The sequence below is a fragment of the Mercenaria mercenaria genome, chromosome 17 (assembly GCF_021730395.1).
Source record: "Mercenaria mercenaria strain notata chromosome 17, MADL_Memer_1, whole genome shotgun sequence".
Classification (NCBI taxonomy): Eukaryota; Metazoa; Mollusca; class Bivalvia; order Venerida; family Veneridae; genus Mercenaria; species Mercenaria mercenaria.
In genome coordinates this window covers 62338766-62357430 of record NC_069377.1, presented here as the reverse complement: position 1 = coordinate 62357430, position 18665 = coordinate 62338766, and the positions used below count along the sequence as shown (strand labels likewise).

Sequence of the window (18665 nt, the reverse complement as noted above, 5' to 3'; positions counted from 1 at the left end):
GATTTGATTCAAACTTAAAATAGATGTTCCACCTCATCACCCACATCATGTGCCCACATCATGTGACACAAGGTGCATAACTCTGACACCAGGTTTTCATGAATTATGTCCCCTTTTACTTAGAATTTAAGGTTAATTTTGTTGTATTTTCACTATATCTCAGTTATTACTAAATGGATTTGATTCAAACTTAAAATAGTTGTTCCACCTCACCACCTACATCATGTGACATAAGGTGCTTAACTTTGACATAAATTTTTTATGAATTATGTCCCCTTTTACTTTAAATTTAAGGTTGATTTTGATGTATTTTCTTTATATCTCAGTTATTACAAAATGGATTTGATTCAAACTTAAAATAGATATTCCACCTCATCACCCACATCATGTGACACAAGGTGCATAACTCTGACACCAATTTTTCATGAATTATGCCCCTTTTTACTTAGAATTTAAGGTTAATTTTTATGTATTTTCACTATATCTCAGTTACTACTGAATGGATTTGATTCAGACTTAAAATAGATGTTCCACATCATGTGACACAAGGTGCATAACTCTGACACTAATTTTTCTTGAATTGTGTCCCCTTTTACCTAGAATTTAAGGTTAATTTTGATGTATTTTCACTATATCTCATTCTGATTGGCTTAGAGCCAAAGGGAAGTAACCTTTTTTTAACTTTTGTATGGAGTTTCTTCACCTTAAATTCCAGGAATTGGTCTATTTTTAGAAATCCTATTTTTAGATTTTCAATATTTTAGGTATTTTTCTAACTTTTTTATTATAAGTCCTATGTAAAAAGTAAATACATTTTTCTGTGGTAACATGGGTCGGTAAGACACTTTTTTGTATTCACTTTTAGTGTATCTCTAATATTAGAGATTTAATATATTTACTAGTATTACTATACTAGTATTATACTAGTATTACTTACATGTGGAAGCCCAGGATGAAGTACTCCAAAGACTAAGTATTTTTAAGATTTCTTATAGTTGCCATTCTTCTGTGACAAGACTGTATGGTGGGGGTATGAGTCACTCCTGTGACAGTTCTAGTTAATTATGCAGTTACTGTAATTTTTAAGTTGAACACAAGCCGCATTTATGTGGAAATGGGTTGAGATCCAAGATGAGCTCTGGCATGAGAAGACAGACATTATGTCAGTAAAACTAATGTCTGTAATTAGTCAAAAACTGCTAAGTATGCTAACTTTTAATGTAAAATGAAATATAAACAGGACTGTCTGTTAGTAAATTGTTTTATTTTTAGAGCGTAAATCCATTTCAAGTACTATTCAATATACATTTATAAGATGCAATTTATGAAAAAGTATTCAGTTTTAATCCTAAAGAGTTTAACTTACATAAAAAACATTTCAAAAAATAAAGTACAGCTGAAAACAAGCCTTCATGCAAAATGTCACACTGTTTAGTGTGTACTGATGACAAATTTAGCTATATTTATTATAATCCAATATAACTTTAAATGTACTTGAGCCACTAAGTTGAATGTTCACACATATATTGACTACATTGATTTGGGTAATATCTGCCCAAAGACATTTTAATAGTTAATGAGTTAAAGTAAGGTGAGAGAAAAGAAAGACATTAATTATTTTGAAAACCACAAGGCCCATGAACAAACAATTTCAATCTTTATTGATATAGAAATAAATTAGGCTGTGTTAGAATTAACAAATAATCAAGGCCTTTGAGTGGTTTATCGTCTAATTTACCAAGGTTCAAAGTTCAGATGCGTAGGTATAGAACTACGAGTATGTTAGCCTGAGTGGTTAAATACTGAAACATATGAACGATGAACCATGGTAAATTAGGCGATAAATCACAAGAAGCCTTGATTGTTTTCATTCTGACATGCTCATTGACATATTTCAATAAATATTATGCTGGACTTCATTTACCCGAGGAGTAATATATCGGACGTCATGCGGCAATTTGACGTCATAATGCTCTCTTACCGGTCCGCACGCCAACCGTTGTTTATCGCAGAATATACAGAACTTGATTTCCTTCTTTGTTTAAATGGAAATCAAATGGAGCCATGTTAGAATATTTCTTAAACAATGTCTAAACTTATTTCTTTTAAACAACACTACATAACTAATTTCTCAGTTTCGTTTTCAAAAAGGCATTTTGCCATCATTATTTGGAAATAAGGACCTTGTTTCATCATTATTTAAGTAGGGGAAACTGTCTATGCGTTTTCCCGAACAGGAAATTATGATTCTAAACATAGAAATGTGCTGTCTTCTTCGGAAGCAGAATTACCATTTATCTTTGTTTCTTTCAGAAGACCAGGTGCATATTAATAAACATGGTATTATAAAAAAGAATATACCATTGTCTACCAAAGATACATTTCAGAATTTCTACATTTCAAAATTCTTTTGAATGTCATAATAAATGTTTTTGTTCAACTTTAGAGTTTCTAGATTTCAAAGTTTCTAGAATTTTTTAAACTTAACTTTGCGATCTGGAAACTAATATATAAACCTAACAATAAGGCTGGAAATTGTTCTTATATTATAATTTATAAAGCTGATTAAGAAAACTATGCGAAGTCACTAAAAAGAGGTAAGAAAGCTATCTTGTAGAGAAAGAAATCTACAATGTATAGTTTCTAACTGCCACAAAAATTCAAAAATATTTTATTATATAGGTATATTCAATTTAATGATCCCATGTATGTTGTAATGCATCAAGCCTTTTGAAAAAAAACAAGTAAAAATTGTGATTCTTCCCAATGGGAAGCGAGTTACTATAAATATAAATATAAGGGAAAAACCCATAGCTTGTTTTCAATATAAATTGTTTGCGATATTTTGTATCTGCTTCCTTCCAGATAATTTTAAATCACTGACAGTTTATACAATAATAACTGACACCCTTTTTGGAGAACTTCTCCCATTTTAAAGCATTTGATAACCCTGCACATTTTCTATCAAACCACTTATTACAACTATCACAACATATCCAGTCTGCCCCCTCAACATACAACTTGTTGCACTTTAGACAAAATGTTTCATCTTCGTCAGAAGATGCTGTTCCCTCTGACAAAATAGGGCTGGACTGTTCAGTAGTATCGATAACACTTGCTGTTGCTGGAAGTGGGTCCTTGATTGCTGAAGATTATGGAACATGGTCCCTACTTCCTGATGTTGATGGGAATTGGTCCTGTAAATTAGATGCTGTTTCGTTCCTTTTTTTAGTTTTTTAAGTTGAAACATAAACCTGTATTTTTTTTATTTTAAAGGAGTTTACTACATCTTTAGAAAACTGTTGAAACAAAACTGAACAGGCCATTGACAGAAAATTTCCAAAACGTTCGTTTATTACATCAGCATTATAAGTAATGTCATGTAAACAAGAACTGACATTAGATCCAATATTGTCTTCAACATTTTGGCTGTCAAAGGAAACCTCTTCTGTAACAGAAGCTTAAGATATAACCTGAAGAATACATATGTGCAAACTAGAATCTGAGTTTATAGAATCTGTAATATGCTTGTGCAGATTTGCACCAAACTTGTTGAGATTTTCTACTATCAAATCAGATAAGAAAGTACTGATTAGACTTTCAAAAAACTTGTAAGCATTGTCAGTTATATTTGTGAGACCTCTATTAATGTTTTGTTTTCTTGCTGTTTCCTTTAAACTCTCAGGATATTCAGAGGTAGATTTGCTTGTTTTTGTTTTTGTTGGGTTTAACGTCGCACCGACACAATTATAGGTCATATGGCGACTTTCCAGCTTTGATGGTGGAGGAAGACCCCAGGTGCCCCTCCGTGCATTATTTCATCACGAGCGGGAACTTGGGTAGAACCACCGACCTTCCGTAAGCCAGCTGGATGGCTTCCTCACGTGAAGAATTCAACGCACCGATACATGCGACTAAAAGGCTCTGAAAAAGCCAGCCTGTGCTTCTTATGTCTTACTGTCTTTCACAGTTTCATTGAACATTTGTAAAAGATGAAAGCACTATTATCAAGTAAATACTGAATGAAATGATTGTGAACAGTCTGATTTTCTCTCCGGGGTTCTTCAAACTTTAATAAATTCAGTTCTTCCTCTATTTTGATTTCTTTTGGGAGAGACAAATTTGGTCGTTGTACAGTCTTTTGTGATTCAAAAATTAAACTTTCAATGTCAAGACCTTCTAACAGCTCAGTGGTATCATCATCAAAATCAATATCAGAGTCTAATGGCTTTCCCTTCTTCTACATGTCTGTTACATCTGAAAGCATAAAAATGCTAAATTAAAAAAGAACTTTTAAAGAAACCAACAAACAGGGCATGATAGAAAAGATTATTATTTATTCATTCAAGAACATGAGCTAAAATGTATTGTATTATACAAGTATGAATCAACTCAATTTTTACACATACAAGTATGAATCAAATAAATCTTTACACATACACTAGGCCAGAGAAAATAAATGTTTAGATTCTCATCCGAATTTTGAGAAAAAAATCGGGCGGGTGGGCACTTATTTTTTATTTTTTAATTTGGAAATATGGTTTTGTGGAGATCAATCTGACAAATTATATTTAAAATATCACTGTATTGATATTCTAGTGTGTATTGCTGTGTCTTTGAAATGCTTGTATATGTAAACCCCATTTTGAAATAATTTTGAAATGAACAAAATAATTTTATGTCATAAACTTTTATCTTGTTTATAATGTGTGATAGTAAATCATTTTTGTCTGATGGTTGATTGTATCCTATACAAAAAAGTAAATCTACAACAACAACAAATTAATATTTGTCTGTTCAGTGTATTTGAAAATTCAAAATATTTAGTTCTGTCGAAGTACATCCACGATTTTTAAAGAAAACAATCAATCTGTCATTCCTGCTGAGCATGTGCTAAAAGCTATATACCTGTGGAACCGATGATGATGATGATATTGACTTTCGAGCTTAAAGTTTAAAATACGAGGAATCTAGTATTTCTACACTTGAAAAAATTCAGATATTTCTTAATTAGATGCACTTGCATGCACAGCATATTTTAATCCTATTTCCATATCTATGAAACAAATAGCGCGGTAATTCAGTATACTTTGCACGTGAAAATGGCATGTCAGGCTTCCCCACGAAGGCAAATGTCCATGTTAAACACAACTGAAATATTGAAATCCAGACAACAGATACTTATTTCTAATCAATAAAAATCAATAACAATCAAATAAAGATAAGAAAATACATTGGCTTTACCTTTTTCTAAAAGTTTTTGAAATCGAAAGTAGGTTGCCAGAACGACTGCTAGTCGTGTGAATTGCCGATATTTTATGATCGTTTTTCTTAATTTGTTATAATAAGAGGTAATGTCATGGTAAATTTTAATATCAGATACTGTCAAATGCTGTTAAATTGTCTTTGCATTACCATAATATGTTAAACATTTTCTTTAAACTCCAGAATTATGCAATGTTTATGAAAGTGTACCAGTATCCGGACATGAAATTTTGGATATCTGGATTTTGACCAATAAAAAATTTCGAGGCGGGGGGTTTCAGATAGGGGCGGGCGGGGATGAGAATCTAAAAACTAATTTTCTATTGCCCTATTAAATTCTTTGGCAAAAAGGGGCAATCTCGCTTAGTCAATCACAGCAAGCTGGCGACCCCGGCTGCAGCGACCACGACCGAAAGACAAGAGGCTTTCACCCATCGCGGCAGTTATCATAGTAAGAACTGAGGTATGCGCAGGGCAGAGGTTAGTGTCCGAAAGAGACAGGCAGTCGGGTCGAAGGCGTACATGCATGAAATTAATCAGCACTAGTACGAAAGACTGTTGCAAGGACAGGGCAGCCGAGTTCGAAATGAAGAACCAGCCAAATAGAACCAGTCTGACCAGGTTGAAGCCGGACATTGTATCAACCTTTGATATACTTTGATATATGCATTATTTGGTTCTATTCAGCGATTCTTTTAGGGGGCGCGTATATAATGGAAATTATATAATGGCACGACATGACTGTACGGGATTTCTCCAAGTCTGCAGAACTGTTGAAACTAGTTGGAGGTGTTGGATGGCGGTTAGAGTTTCTAAAAATGGTGTCTGCTTGCTCGGCTGTATAGAACACAAAGAAGGCTGCTTGACGTGTATCTCGGAACGAGGCAATTTGTTATGGTCCAGGAAAAAGATAGGGTGAGAACTATATGTACAGGTCATTTCTAAATAATTCAAGCATAATGCTGATAAGCCAGAGTGGTCAGTCTAAGTTATCCTACCAAAGAGGCTCTCCACGGGGCATTTTTTAGTTAATACCGACCAAGATGATAGAGGGTCAGAATGAGTTATTTTATTCTTTGATTCTTTAAAACTAGGTTGGAATAAATACCAAACCCTCACTTAATGTTTATGTTGTATAAAGCAGCATTTTTTTCTTATAGATGGAACACAAGTTTGTGTAAATAACTAGATATATTTTCTAAAATACATTTGCTTACACAATATATTCATTGTTTCATGTGCAATAAAATACCAAATATAAAAAAAACACCTTTTTTCAATTTAATCATATCAGGTTAAGCCTAAATCTTCAATGCCGGCTTTTTCATAATTTATAAGACGGATTTTGCCGTAACTTCACCATTATCCCATATTTGTACAGTGTCATAATCTCTGGGACAGTGTCATAGTCCTATATGTGTATAATGTCATCTAGTTCAGACAGTTTGACTGACCATCCTTTTTTTTAATTCCACAACCTTATTCAACCTCTATCTGCTGATTGTGGTGGCAGCATATGTGTACAAGACATACTGGACACATACAAAATGGAAATCCTCCTGGATTCACAAGATGGGGCTCAAAGTCTGACAGGTGACCAACTTTGGTCAATTTTACAGAGAGTTTTCACATTCAAACCAACAAGAATAGTGTTTGCTGGAAAGAAACTGGCCCACTACGCACTTGCCTGGAAGAAAAAAAACTCCAATACCGGTAGGCAGTGAATTTAATGCAGCAACTGTTGTGTCATCCTTACCAACAGGATTCACTGTAAATAAAATGCAGAGATACAAATGTTGAGGTGTCATATGAAACTGACATGTCAGTGAAAAACAGTAAAATATCTAAAACTGTTCTTTTGAAAAAACAAATTCCCCGTGTTTATTGCAGGATCCTCCATAGATTTAAATCAACTACTAATATCGCCACACTATGATTGTAATAAAGTTGGAGTTCAAAATGTTTGTGAAGCAGTTAAGACAACTTTAATGTGAAGGTTCTGACCTAGAGAAGAAAAACATAGAAATAAAAGGAAATTACATGACTGAAATCATCGAGACAAATTCAGTGAAAAAGCAAATTGTGTGATCAAAATACTGCAAACAGTCTGTGTCATACAATTTTATGAAGCAGCAACATCGTACTTCTTGTAAGAGACAAAAAGTGGTCTATGTGAACACAACACCTGAAAAAAAGTGTATATAAAAAGTAAAGGAGCTTATGTCATCAGCCACAGATGCTATGCTGGCATTAATAATGTCCCAAATTCAAAATAGTAACACTGAAAATGCAAAACAAAACAGATGGGACAGACAAATTATGCATGAATGCCTCAAATGGTACACAAGAAGTCCTTTAAGCTACATACAAGTAAGACAGTACGGACTTTTGCTGTTACCATCACCTTCAATGATTTTGTTGTATAAAAACAGTATAAAACACATACCAGGACTTCAACTGACATATTTCGTTGGATAGACCAGGAGGCTATCAGTATGAACATTCCAGAAAGTGGAAGAATAGGGGGAATTCTCCTGGATGAGATGTCAATCAAACAAAAATTAGAAATTTAAAAAAGTGGTAAATCTATTTTAATAGTGGGATTTGTCAAAATGGGACGAGAGAGCGAAAATCTGTCTGCACTGCGTGAAGGGAAAAAATCAAAGAATGCAATTTCTGTTTCACGGTATATCTGGTTTTAGATTCCCTTTTTCTCACTTCATCTCAAACCAAGTGAATGCATGTGAAATTTATATACATGTTTGTGATTTGGCAAAACTACTGTCTCTGCATGGATTCAATTACATATATATGTATGGATGGCGCAGTCAACAACAGATCATTCATGTCCCTACATTTTCCAGATGACAACATAGAAGGTAGGATGAAAGCCCCTATGCCATGTAACCCAACAAAGAAAGTGATTTTTATAATGTATCCTTTACATACATTTAAAAAGATTAAAAACAATATGTTAAAAAGTGGCACACACGAAAAATGTACTAGATTACTTAAGTTACATGGAAATTGTGGATTGATGCTTACAAATGGGACAGAACAAATCCTATTCAAATTCATAAAAGTCTAACTAATGAACATATCTTTTCAAATCAGTCAGAGAAAATGAGGAACAAACTTGCAAAGGAAGTACTAAATTATGATATGTTAAATCTTATGGAGTCTTACCAGCAACATATAGGAGCAAAGGGAACAGTATTGGATGGGGCGATAGAGTTACTGCAGAATACGTCTATCACTATTGACATATTCAGAGACAGAAGAACCATTAACGAAATCAATGAACTGTGCATTACTAAATTAAATGCTGTGCAAAAGTGGTTCCTAAACTGGTCTTTTCAAACAGACTGTCAAAAATCCCTTATGTCGTCACAATGTCATGAAGATGTACAATCATCTATAATAGGATGTATTGAATTGTTCAGTTACATCATTGAAAGTTATCCTGGTACCTCACTTATGCCTGCAATGATCAACTCGGACGCGATTGAAAACTTTTGGCAACATCGAGGCAAATTTAATGGTTTAAACACTAATCCTACAGCCCTGCAGTACAGAAGAAACATAAATGGAGTCATATTAGGCCAGTCAGCTATTACCAAAAAAGTAATGCAATTGCAGTATCTAGAATGACTGAAAATTTTGCTTTCTCCTCAAATAAAACAGTCAAGCGCAAATCAGAGAAAAGAAAATCAGAAACAATGAACATTAAAAAAAACAAAAACAAATATCAAACAGGGAATGCCACGTACCAAAAACGCAGTCTCCCCAAAACGAAACCCACAGCATGCAGACGCGCACACCACAAACACACACTAACATACACGCGCACACACACAAAGCCAACACATTAACACACCACAAACACACACACACATACACGCGCACACACACAAAACCAACACATTAGAACAAAACGAACGAACAAAGGAACACAGTGGGGCACCGCCTTTGAACGGTCTATGAATGAAACGCGGCAGATTAAAGTCTTCCTCTAATGAGACATGACTTAAAATTATTTGAAATAGCAGCAACTTTGAAATCAATATACAGAGATTTCAAGATAATGTGAAATTTAAGTAACTCGCATATTTATAAATGTATGTGTTTGTGTTCGGGTTTAGTGTCTTTTTCAACAATTTTTCAATTACATTAACAACAGTGTCTACTTGTAGCAGTGTACACAATGCCAAACTTTATAGTCCTGCCTCTCTGGAATATCATGCCAAGGACATCAATTCATAAGAAGATCTTATGGAAGCATAGAATGCAACCAAGCAAAATAATAGCTAATTTTAAGTACATATAATTGCAGTGCATTTGTACCAGAATTTTATTGTGAAGAGTTCCTGAAATGAGCAAATCCTGTCGTGCCTCAGAGCAATCACCTGCTTCTGTGGAATTCTATTATTCAGAAAACATTGAATGGTCTACATGTTCCCAAAGGACAGGAATTACTAAAAACATTGAGTCTAAGTTTAGGGCAACTAACTATTGATGATAAGTAATGCGATTGCAGTCAATGAATGGCAGCAAACTTTGATAAACATTTAAATGTGAAATCATGTGACACAACAGGATCAGGAGCATATTAAAACAGGGCAGTACACAAAGTTCTCACATTGTATGGCAGCAGGATTTATCAACCTCTGCTGGTATCCACTGGCCATTCAAGAAATCTAACACCAGAGAAGGTTGTGGGATAACAGCATCTTCAGTTAAGTTCACCACCCGCAAACCATCAGGTGACTTAACACGACCCATCACCACAACTAGCTGTCCAGACTGGAAAATCTGTCTACAGTCAACTTCAACCCTAAATGTAAGTATTATCTCTTTAGTATATACCGTTTCCAAACATTAGTTTGTTTTCATAAGCTGTGAAGTTTCTCATTAATCTTACTGCCCTTAGAATATTTTCATGATTTATCTGGTATACAAAACTAAAATATGTAAGGTATCTGTGTTTAAGATTACCCGATCGACCGTTGAACTGAGCCCTAACCGAATTTTTGTAATCTTAAAAAAAGAACTTTAAATCTTTTCTCTAACATTTTATTCCATTCTTAAAATATATAAATAAATATGTTATTTATTTAACAATCAAAAGTAACAAAAGTAAACAATAATGTTTGAGATACCTATCAAGTGTCATTCCTTGAGCTTTGTGCACTGTAATTGCGTAGCATAATTTCAGCGGCACCTGATTTCTCACTGCTACGTTTCTGTTGGAGGCTGGATCAAATACTGCAAATTTATACAAGTATATCTAATATGATTTTTAGTGTGCAATCACTGCAACAATGTTATCTTTTGTCAGCTCTAGGAATACATCATTGAGTAATAGCCATTTAACACTGAACTATATTTATTACAATATTTCTTAAGATATCTATACATAATATTTAACTATTTGTGTTTTAATGCATTTGATAGGAATTAAAGCAAATGACACATAAAATCCATTTTTGCTTAATACCTACTTAGTAAACAGTCATAAGGTGTCACAGCTTGAATTAGAAATTATTTCACATGAGTGCAATCCTGCAAAGTTCATCCTTGTTAAAGTAGTAAGCTTGCCTAGTGTTGAGAAGTGGTCATCTATTTCACCCTCTCTAACTTCCACTACTGAGCCACATAAAACATTTACAAGCTGGTCAGACAGGTTATGCAGTAACCTGACCTGAAATGAATAATGTTAAATCAACATTTAATTGCTTACATGTAAAAATACATTCTGTTGAGATAATTCATAGCTTAATTACTGTAGTGTATTGTTTAAGTTATATAAAGAAGGACAAAATTTTACCAGTATCATTTTCAATGGCATGTAAGCATTTAACAAGCCTTTGCAAACAGTACAAATTTGAAGAAACCGACATCATTCATGAATGTTCTTACTTGACATAAAATCTGGAAAGTAGATCCCTCGGAAGCACTGAGAACAAGGCAAATAGTGAAAATTGCGTCAACTCTGGTTTCAAGATAAGAATAAAATCTGTAAGAGGATACTTTTAAAGTAGAGATGCTGTATTTACCTTTGCAATTTTTTTTTTAATCAAAGGGTCTTCTGGGCGATCAAGGTGTTTAAGTGCCGCTCCTCGCCCTCGCCAATTGCTTTCGAATTCAAAGACATTTCCTGTGAGTTTCATTTTGCAGTCTCTGCTGTAAATGTCTGCCAATATGTTAACGGAGAAGAGTCTTGTCGTCTCTTGGCCTGGGAGAGTTAAATGCCTTCTTAAATATTTAACATAAGCGGTAGTTTCATGGTCAACCTTTCCAATGGCAAGATTATGCACTATTTTAATAAATCGTTCATCTGTCTGTCTCATAACATGTAACAGATATATACTATGAACAGGAAATACCTCAGACTGGAATCAGAATTCTCCAGGATCATTATACCTTGAACTTCTAACAGGGTGAGGGGATCAAGAAAATCTCCTACAATGACAAGCTGTGCCCCACCAAATACTTCACTGCTTCCTCTTACATGACTCATAATTTTAAACATGGATTTACTAAACATTGGAATTTCATCAATGATTAAAATGTCAACATTTTTCATTCTTTCTGCAGCCGCTACATAGCGATCATCTGATGCATCTATGAGTTTGTTGAGTTGCTGCGCTGTCAACCTCTCATCCCCTAAGTTACTCCATTTGTGCACTGTCATTGGGTGATACATCTGAAATTATATGCAGTTGCCTGGTAAATATAAATAAAATCTAAAAAAATACTTTACGTTTGATCTAATACATAATTTTCATCATTGTATACAATATTTTACCTTAAAAGGGGCACATCTTCAGACTTATATCTTAAAAATAAGGTGGTGTTTATCTGGAGGCAAGTCCCTTAGATTTAATCAGGCGGTCTGTCTGTTGCAAGAATTACATGTTTCTAAAATTCTCAAAACTTAAAAGAGGTTACGACCCAACTGTTTTTAGACATACCGCATGTTTAGTGTTCAACCCGTTTACAGTTGGACACTACGCTTCCCTCTTTGATTGTGTCTGACGGAAGAGGGGGAGGACTCTATGATAAGCAGTTTATAAATCCTACCAGGACTGAACTGTTTTGATATTTGTCTTCTGGCCTGTTTCGTCGGGCCCTTAAAGGTGTTTCTCTTGATGCTCTGTCTTCTGAAAAGGCATTGAGTACATACGTTTTTGGTTCTTAAGGTTTGCCTTTTATATATTTATACACGAGCATTTTTGTGTTTTACATGCCATGCCTTTTTGTTTCCATTACGTGTGTAAGAGATTCACCTGGAGGGGATTACTTTTATTTACACTGTCCCGTGTCTTTGGAACATGGTGGGGGTAAGAGTGAGGCTGGGTGCGCACCATAAACCGGTTTAAGCTCCCCAGTGGTGTTTTGCCACTGACCGTTCCAAGGCGGTGCCCCACTGTGTTCCTTTGTTTGTTCGTTTTGACCTGATGTGTTGTGTGTCTGTGTGTGTGTGTGTGTGTGTGTGTGTGTTCCTTTGTTTGTTCGTTTTGTCCAATGTGTTGGCTGCGTGTGTGTGTGTGTGTGTGTGTGTGTGTGTGTGTGTGTGTGTGATGCACGCGTCTGCGTGCTGTGGGTTTCGTTTTGAGGAGGTTGTGTTTTTGGTGCGTGGCATTCCCTGTTTGATTTTTGTCTTTGTTCTTTTTGAACAGACAGAATCAACTATTGAGGCATTTCCTTCATTTCAAATAATTGCTTCTAATCATGTTAATTACCGAGGTCGGTTCCAACTGTGTATGTATGTAGGGGCAGGGTTTTATCTCCTAAAACTAAGACATCAATCATTTCATTCACTGAAGCCATTAAATCTTTTAAAGGTAATTTCAAATACTGATTGGGGAGCCGATCGCACGGTTTTATTAAGACTTTATAGGGCTTTAATTAGATCTAAGCTAGATTACGGCTGTATTGTTTATGGTTCCGCAAGAAAATCTTATTTACAAATGTTAGATACCATACATAATCAAGGTCTTCGTATTGCTCTTAGTGCATTTCGAACATGGCCAGCTGAAAGTTTATATGCTGAAGCAAACGAACCATCTCTTTACACACGCCGAGAAAAACTTTCACTGCAAAATGCTTTAAGGTGGCTGCCAACAAATCCAATCCTGCTCATGAAATTATTTCTAAACCAAAGTACTCCGATTCATATGAGGAAAAACCAAAACAAATCAAACCGTTTGGATTTCGCATACAATCTTCTATGAATGAAACTGACTTCAAATTCGATGGTATTAAAGAAAATTTAATTCCAGATACACCACCATGGACCCTTCATACCCCTACAGTTCTTTTCGATTTGAAAACTGCCTTTAGAAAGTCTGAAACAAACCCTGAAATATTCAAGTCCAAATATCATGAAATCAAATCAACTTACAATGACTATTTTGCAATTTACACAGACGGTTCATAAGATGAATCAAAGGTTGGCTGTGCTGCTGTCAGCCTCCTTCATCAATCAAAATTACGTTTGCCAAATAATGCAACAATATTTTCAGCCGAGGCCAAAGCTATTGATTTAGCTCTAAATTTTATATAAAAAAATAGTGCAGAAAAATTTATTATCTTTTCCGACTCGCTTTCTCTTTTACAGTCAATTCATAACCGAAATATGGAAAATCCATTCATTCGAAATATTCTTCTCAGGCTTCATGAACTATCTTTAAAAAAGTTTATCATATTTTGTTGGATTCCTAGTCATGTTGGTATTCATGGAAACGAGGATGCTGATATTGCAGCAAAGAAATCCCTTTTATTATCACAATCTAATTTGAAATTACCACATACCGATTTTAGGCCCACTATAAACAAACACATTTTATCTAAATGGCAGTCTTCATGGAAAACGTGCTTCATTCAATAAACTTCATGATTTCAAGCCTACTCTAGGGGAATGTCACCAAGGGAATAGATCTGTTCGCAGGGAGGAAGTTGTTCTTTCTCGCTGTCGAATAGGTCATACCCGTTTGACTCACTCTTACCTTTTGAATAAAAAAGATCAACCCGAATGTGTACCATGTCAAACACCGCTAACTATTAAACACATTTTAATCGACTGTGTGGACTTTGCTACACAGCGCAGTACATATTATGACGTTCAATCTTTGAGAGAATTATTTGACAACGTTTCAGTCGGAAATATTTTATCGTTTTTAAAGCAGATAGGAATATATCAAAAGATCTAACACTTCTTATTTTTATTTACATCTTGCAATATTATTATGTTTGCAGCTGATATTTGAACACACACGTACATAAATTTTTACATTACTGTTTTAAGATATGCATTACATTTTTACATGGATGCTTTTAGATATGTTTTACATTATTCATAGTGTTCTTTACATTTTTACATGGATGTTTTTAGGTATGCTTTACATTTTTACATCAATGTTTAGGCTTTACAGTTGGCGTTTGCAATATGACTTCTTCTCGGCGATATATGACCATTTTATGTCGATTCGCCGTAAAACCCAACTCACTCACTCACTCATTTCATTTACAATTTCTGCTTGTTGCTTGCAAAACTTCATACCAGTAGTAATTATAATTGCTGAAGTCATGAGATGAGACAAGACAATATGAGACGAATTGACATTGTGTCAAATATTCATCCTAAACTATGTAAAATACTTGTCTGATTGCATAATTTGTAGTACAACTCCCAAATTATTGCAGAGGAGTGAGGCATTGTCCAAAACAAAATCCTGGTTCCGCCTCTGATTAACGATTACACAAATTGACCATAGATAAAAATAATTTGCATCTGTGGTGATATATCTTTAAAGGCATTCGCTACCGTTTTTCCGGACGGGTCGATATTTACCCCAACACCGTGCCAATTTGGTTGTGTTTCTAATCGATGTAGCTCACTGCAGAGTTGGTACGGTCTTCTGCGCATGCCCGGAAGTGTTGTCGCGTACGGCAAAATTTCGCAAATTATTGTATGTTCGCATGCATTTAATGTACAAAATGTATAATATACTGACTAAAGGTTACGGTAAGTATCACCATGGTTACAAAATATATACATTTAAAGTACTTTTAGTTCAAACTGCTTCAATCCGACATATACTGGAGTCTGTTATTTATACCAGCGCTCAAAACCTGCATTGAGTCACAGCTGTTTCTAATCCCGTACCGTACCTGTAACGTACATTCGTAAACTATAGGTTTTGTTAAAAAAAGGGCGGAAGCTTTCATCGTTCTATGCCATCAAAATGCTTCAGAAACACCTTAAAATCCGCTTATTAAGAAATCTACCGTTTGATAATTTTATATATATATTTCTAAGACATTTACTCAAACACTGAAAGAGTATTTCGTACCAACCTGCGTTGTATAAATGCCCGCCACATCCCATCTCGTTGTAATTTGATTTAAGCGAAATCTAATATGGTGACTTTCAATTTTCCTTTTGTTTTAGATTAGGTAGACATAACCAAAGGTATGTGCAGAGTTTGATTAAATTCTATTATGTGAAACTCGATCAAATAGCAGAAGTATCAACTTAAAACTGACAAAAATATGCAAAAATAGCCCTTGGGTCTGCTGAACAAGTATTCCTTTCTTTACAAAATCATGTTCTTTTGATTTCTCTGAGCATGTTTCAAATAGTTATATTGTTTTCCGTTATAAAAATGCTTAGGTATCAAATTTATGCTGATTATTGTACTTTACTGAAATATATTTTAGGATTACAGAAATTTTGAAAAATGTTTAAAATAGCACCATATCTAGGGGCAAATCAAATTGAAACAAAGCTGGTGACCTAGTATTTTTATTTCATTTTTCAATACATCATAACATGATCTTTTAATACAAAACATTTCATCAAAATCTATTGTTGAGAAAAAAAATTACGAAACTGTAGCGAGCGTCCTTAATAACAAAATACTCCTCCGTACCTAGTACTCCATGTACACATGAACATTTTGCCACATACTGGTTTACCCCGGGTGCTAGACATATAATTAAATATTCATTTAATAAGCCTATATTTAAGTAAAACTATTTAATTACGTGTCTAGCACATGTGCAATATATCTTTAAGCGCTGAATATTTCAGAAAACCGAAAGAAATTAAAAAAAAAAAAAACAAATATTTAGATCTTGAGCTTTATTATTATTTTTATTTTATTTATATATATATTTATTACATGTCAGTAAAAAGCTATACATAGCTTATGTTAACTTGTTGAAATCTCTCCGACAATAAATAAATTTTGATTTGATTTTTATATATATCCATATTTTATGGAGTTTTTAAAAATATTTATTAGGTGTAAAAAACTGTTTGTTTCCGGTATCCCGACCTACCCTAAATTTTTGGCTCGACCCTAAATGTTTTTATGGCCTTGGAGAAATGTTTTTCAACTTTTCAAGTTGCAAAACTGCATTTTTTATGCTTTAAACATGGTCAGTGACGTTAGGAATCAACTTACTGATGCTCTAAAGGCATAACCCCGTTATCTGTATTCATTTTTTGACACAAAAATAATTTCCGAAAAGTCTCATTTAATGGACAAACTTTAGAAGCAGTTGACAGCGCCAAATATTTAGGAGTGAACATATCAGCAGACCTATCATGGAATAAACATATAGACCAAATTACTAACAATGCTAATAAAACTCTTGGCTTCCTTCGCAGAAACATCCAGACGAAAAACCAAAACATCAGAGAAGTTGCCTACAAGACGCTAGTTAGACCAAAGGTAGAATATGCCTCTTCTATGTGGAGCCATCATGCACAATCAAATATTACCAAAGTAGAAAAGGTTCAACGTTGGGTTAAAAACAACTATTCTAATTATGATAGTCTCACCAGCATGCAACATGAACTTGGCCGACATAACGAGATTGACATTGCATGACTGACAATGTTCTACAAAATTGTGTACGGTTTGGTGGCGGTGGCGGTTCCATCATATTTCGTGGTGCCCGTGAGAATGACGCGCCACATGCACCCTCTTTCCTTCAGGCAAATTCACACCTCAGCCAGCTATTATAAGTATTCCTTCTTTCGCTACACAGTCGTTCTTTGGAATAGCCTACCCAGTACTACCGTCCTAATATCTGACCTAGAGGGGTTTAAGTGTAGTCTTAGCCCCTCTCTCATTTCAAACCGCCCCTGAGTACCGGAGACAGTTGTTTTTACCAGTTTTTAACCTTTAAATACATTCGCCTTGTATAACACTATCTCACTTTTATTTCATTCTCACCATTTTTACTTTGAAATTAATTCTTTCAATGCTTTAAAACTACTTTTATTCTTGTACTTGACGCGCACCTGCTAGTTTACCCGAAGCAGTATATAAAGATAGATAGATAGATAGATAGATAGATAGATAATAAAAAAATTCCGACCTACCTACCCTAATTCTTTTTAGCATGTTACCGGAAACAAACAAAAAATTTAGGCCTCAGTATTTATTCAAAAATATTTTTTTAATGTTTATTTTACAAAGTCGGAGATAACAAGTTGCATAAGCTCAGATGATCTTATGGTACCTACTCAATTTGTCAATGTTTTTAAGTTACCCCATACTGACAAGAGTCACTAACAATGTGCATGTATTACCTGCGGATTAAAGACAGCATGCCACACCTATAGTGCACGTTAACGCTGCTTGCCTGTCGGAGCTCATCGCCAAGGAAACTATTTCTGTCACTAGAAATGATTTACCAGTGCCTGATATCCCCCTATATTCAAGCTATGACCATCCTGGACAAACTTCCAGGCTCATTTTTGTTCTTCGTTCATTTTGCGTAGCTCTTGCATTATCGCTAGGACGGAGATAACCGAGAAGTTCCGCTTGTGTTTCCCGCAAAGTGTCAAGATCCGGCAGAGGTGAAATATTTGCGCGAGCCATTCCGATTCTCGCCTTAACCAATCAAATCCTAGCATAATATTCAGAGCAGAACCGTATACATGGCGATAAAATAATGTCACAAATTAGATCACTTCGTACTTTTTCAGATTTGATTATGTGTCTAGCACCTGTGTTTTCTACTAGGAGCTTTCTGCTATTAATTTCCGGTTTATTTCCACTAGTAGGTAATCCCCGGCATTCAAGCCAATGTTTCAGCTCAAGTACTGAATGCTCATTTATATCACTTGAGCAAAACTTCGCCCTTGGAACGTCGGTTTACGTCAATTTTATTAAGTATAATTTTTCGGAAGCTTCCATCGTGTTTGTTGTGTATATCACATGGTACACATAACATGTATTGATGACGTCGCTAGTGATTGCATTCTTAAAATAGCCGTAAATAGGCCATGTTCATTTTTCAGAGGATGTAGAATCTGGAGGATATAATTTGCCGTTTTGCACTAAAAAATGCAGTGAGTTTCATTTTTCTGTTTCTAA

General features: G+C 34.7%; 1 long non-coding RNA gene across 1 annotated transcript; it reads right to left on the bottom strand.

The window, feature by feature from the left end:
- Positions 1-3920: 3920 nt before the first annotated feature.
- On the bottom strand, positions 3921-11965 carry LOC123536269 (uncharacterized). The gene is made up of 5 exons (XR_008368096.1): positions 11322-11965; positions 10767-10966; positions 10425-10530; positions 9905-10099; positions 3921-4257 (listed from the first exon to the last, which is right to left on the bottom strand). It is a non-coding gene; the product is annotated as an uncharacterized LOC123536269 (long non-coding RNA).
- Between the last annotated feature and the right edge of the window lie 6700 nt (positions 11966-18665).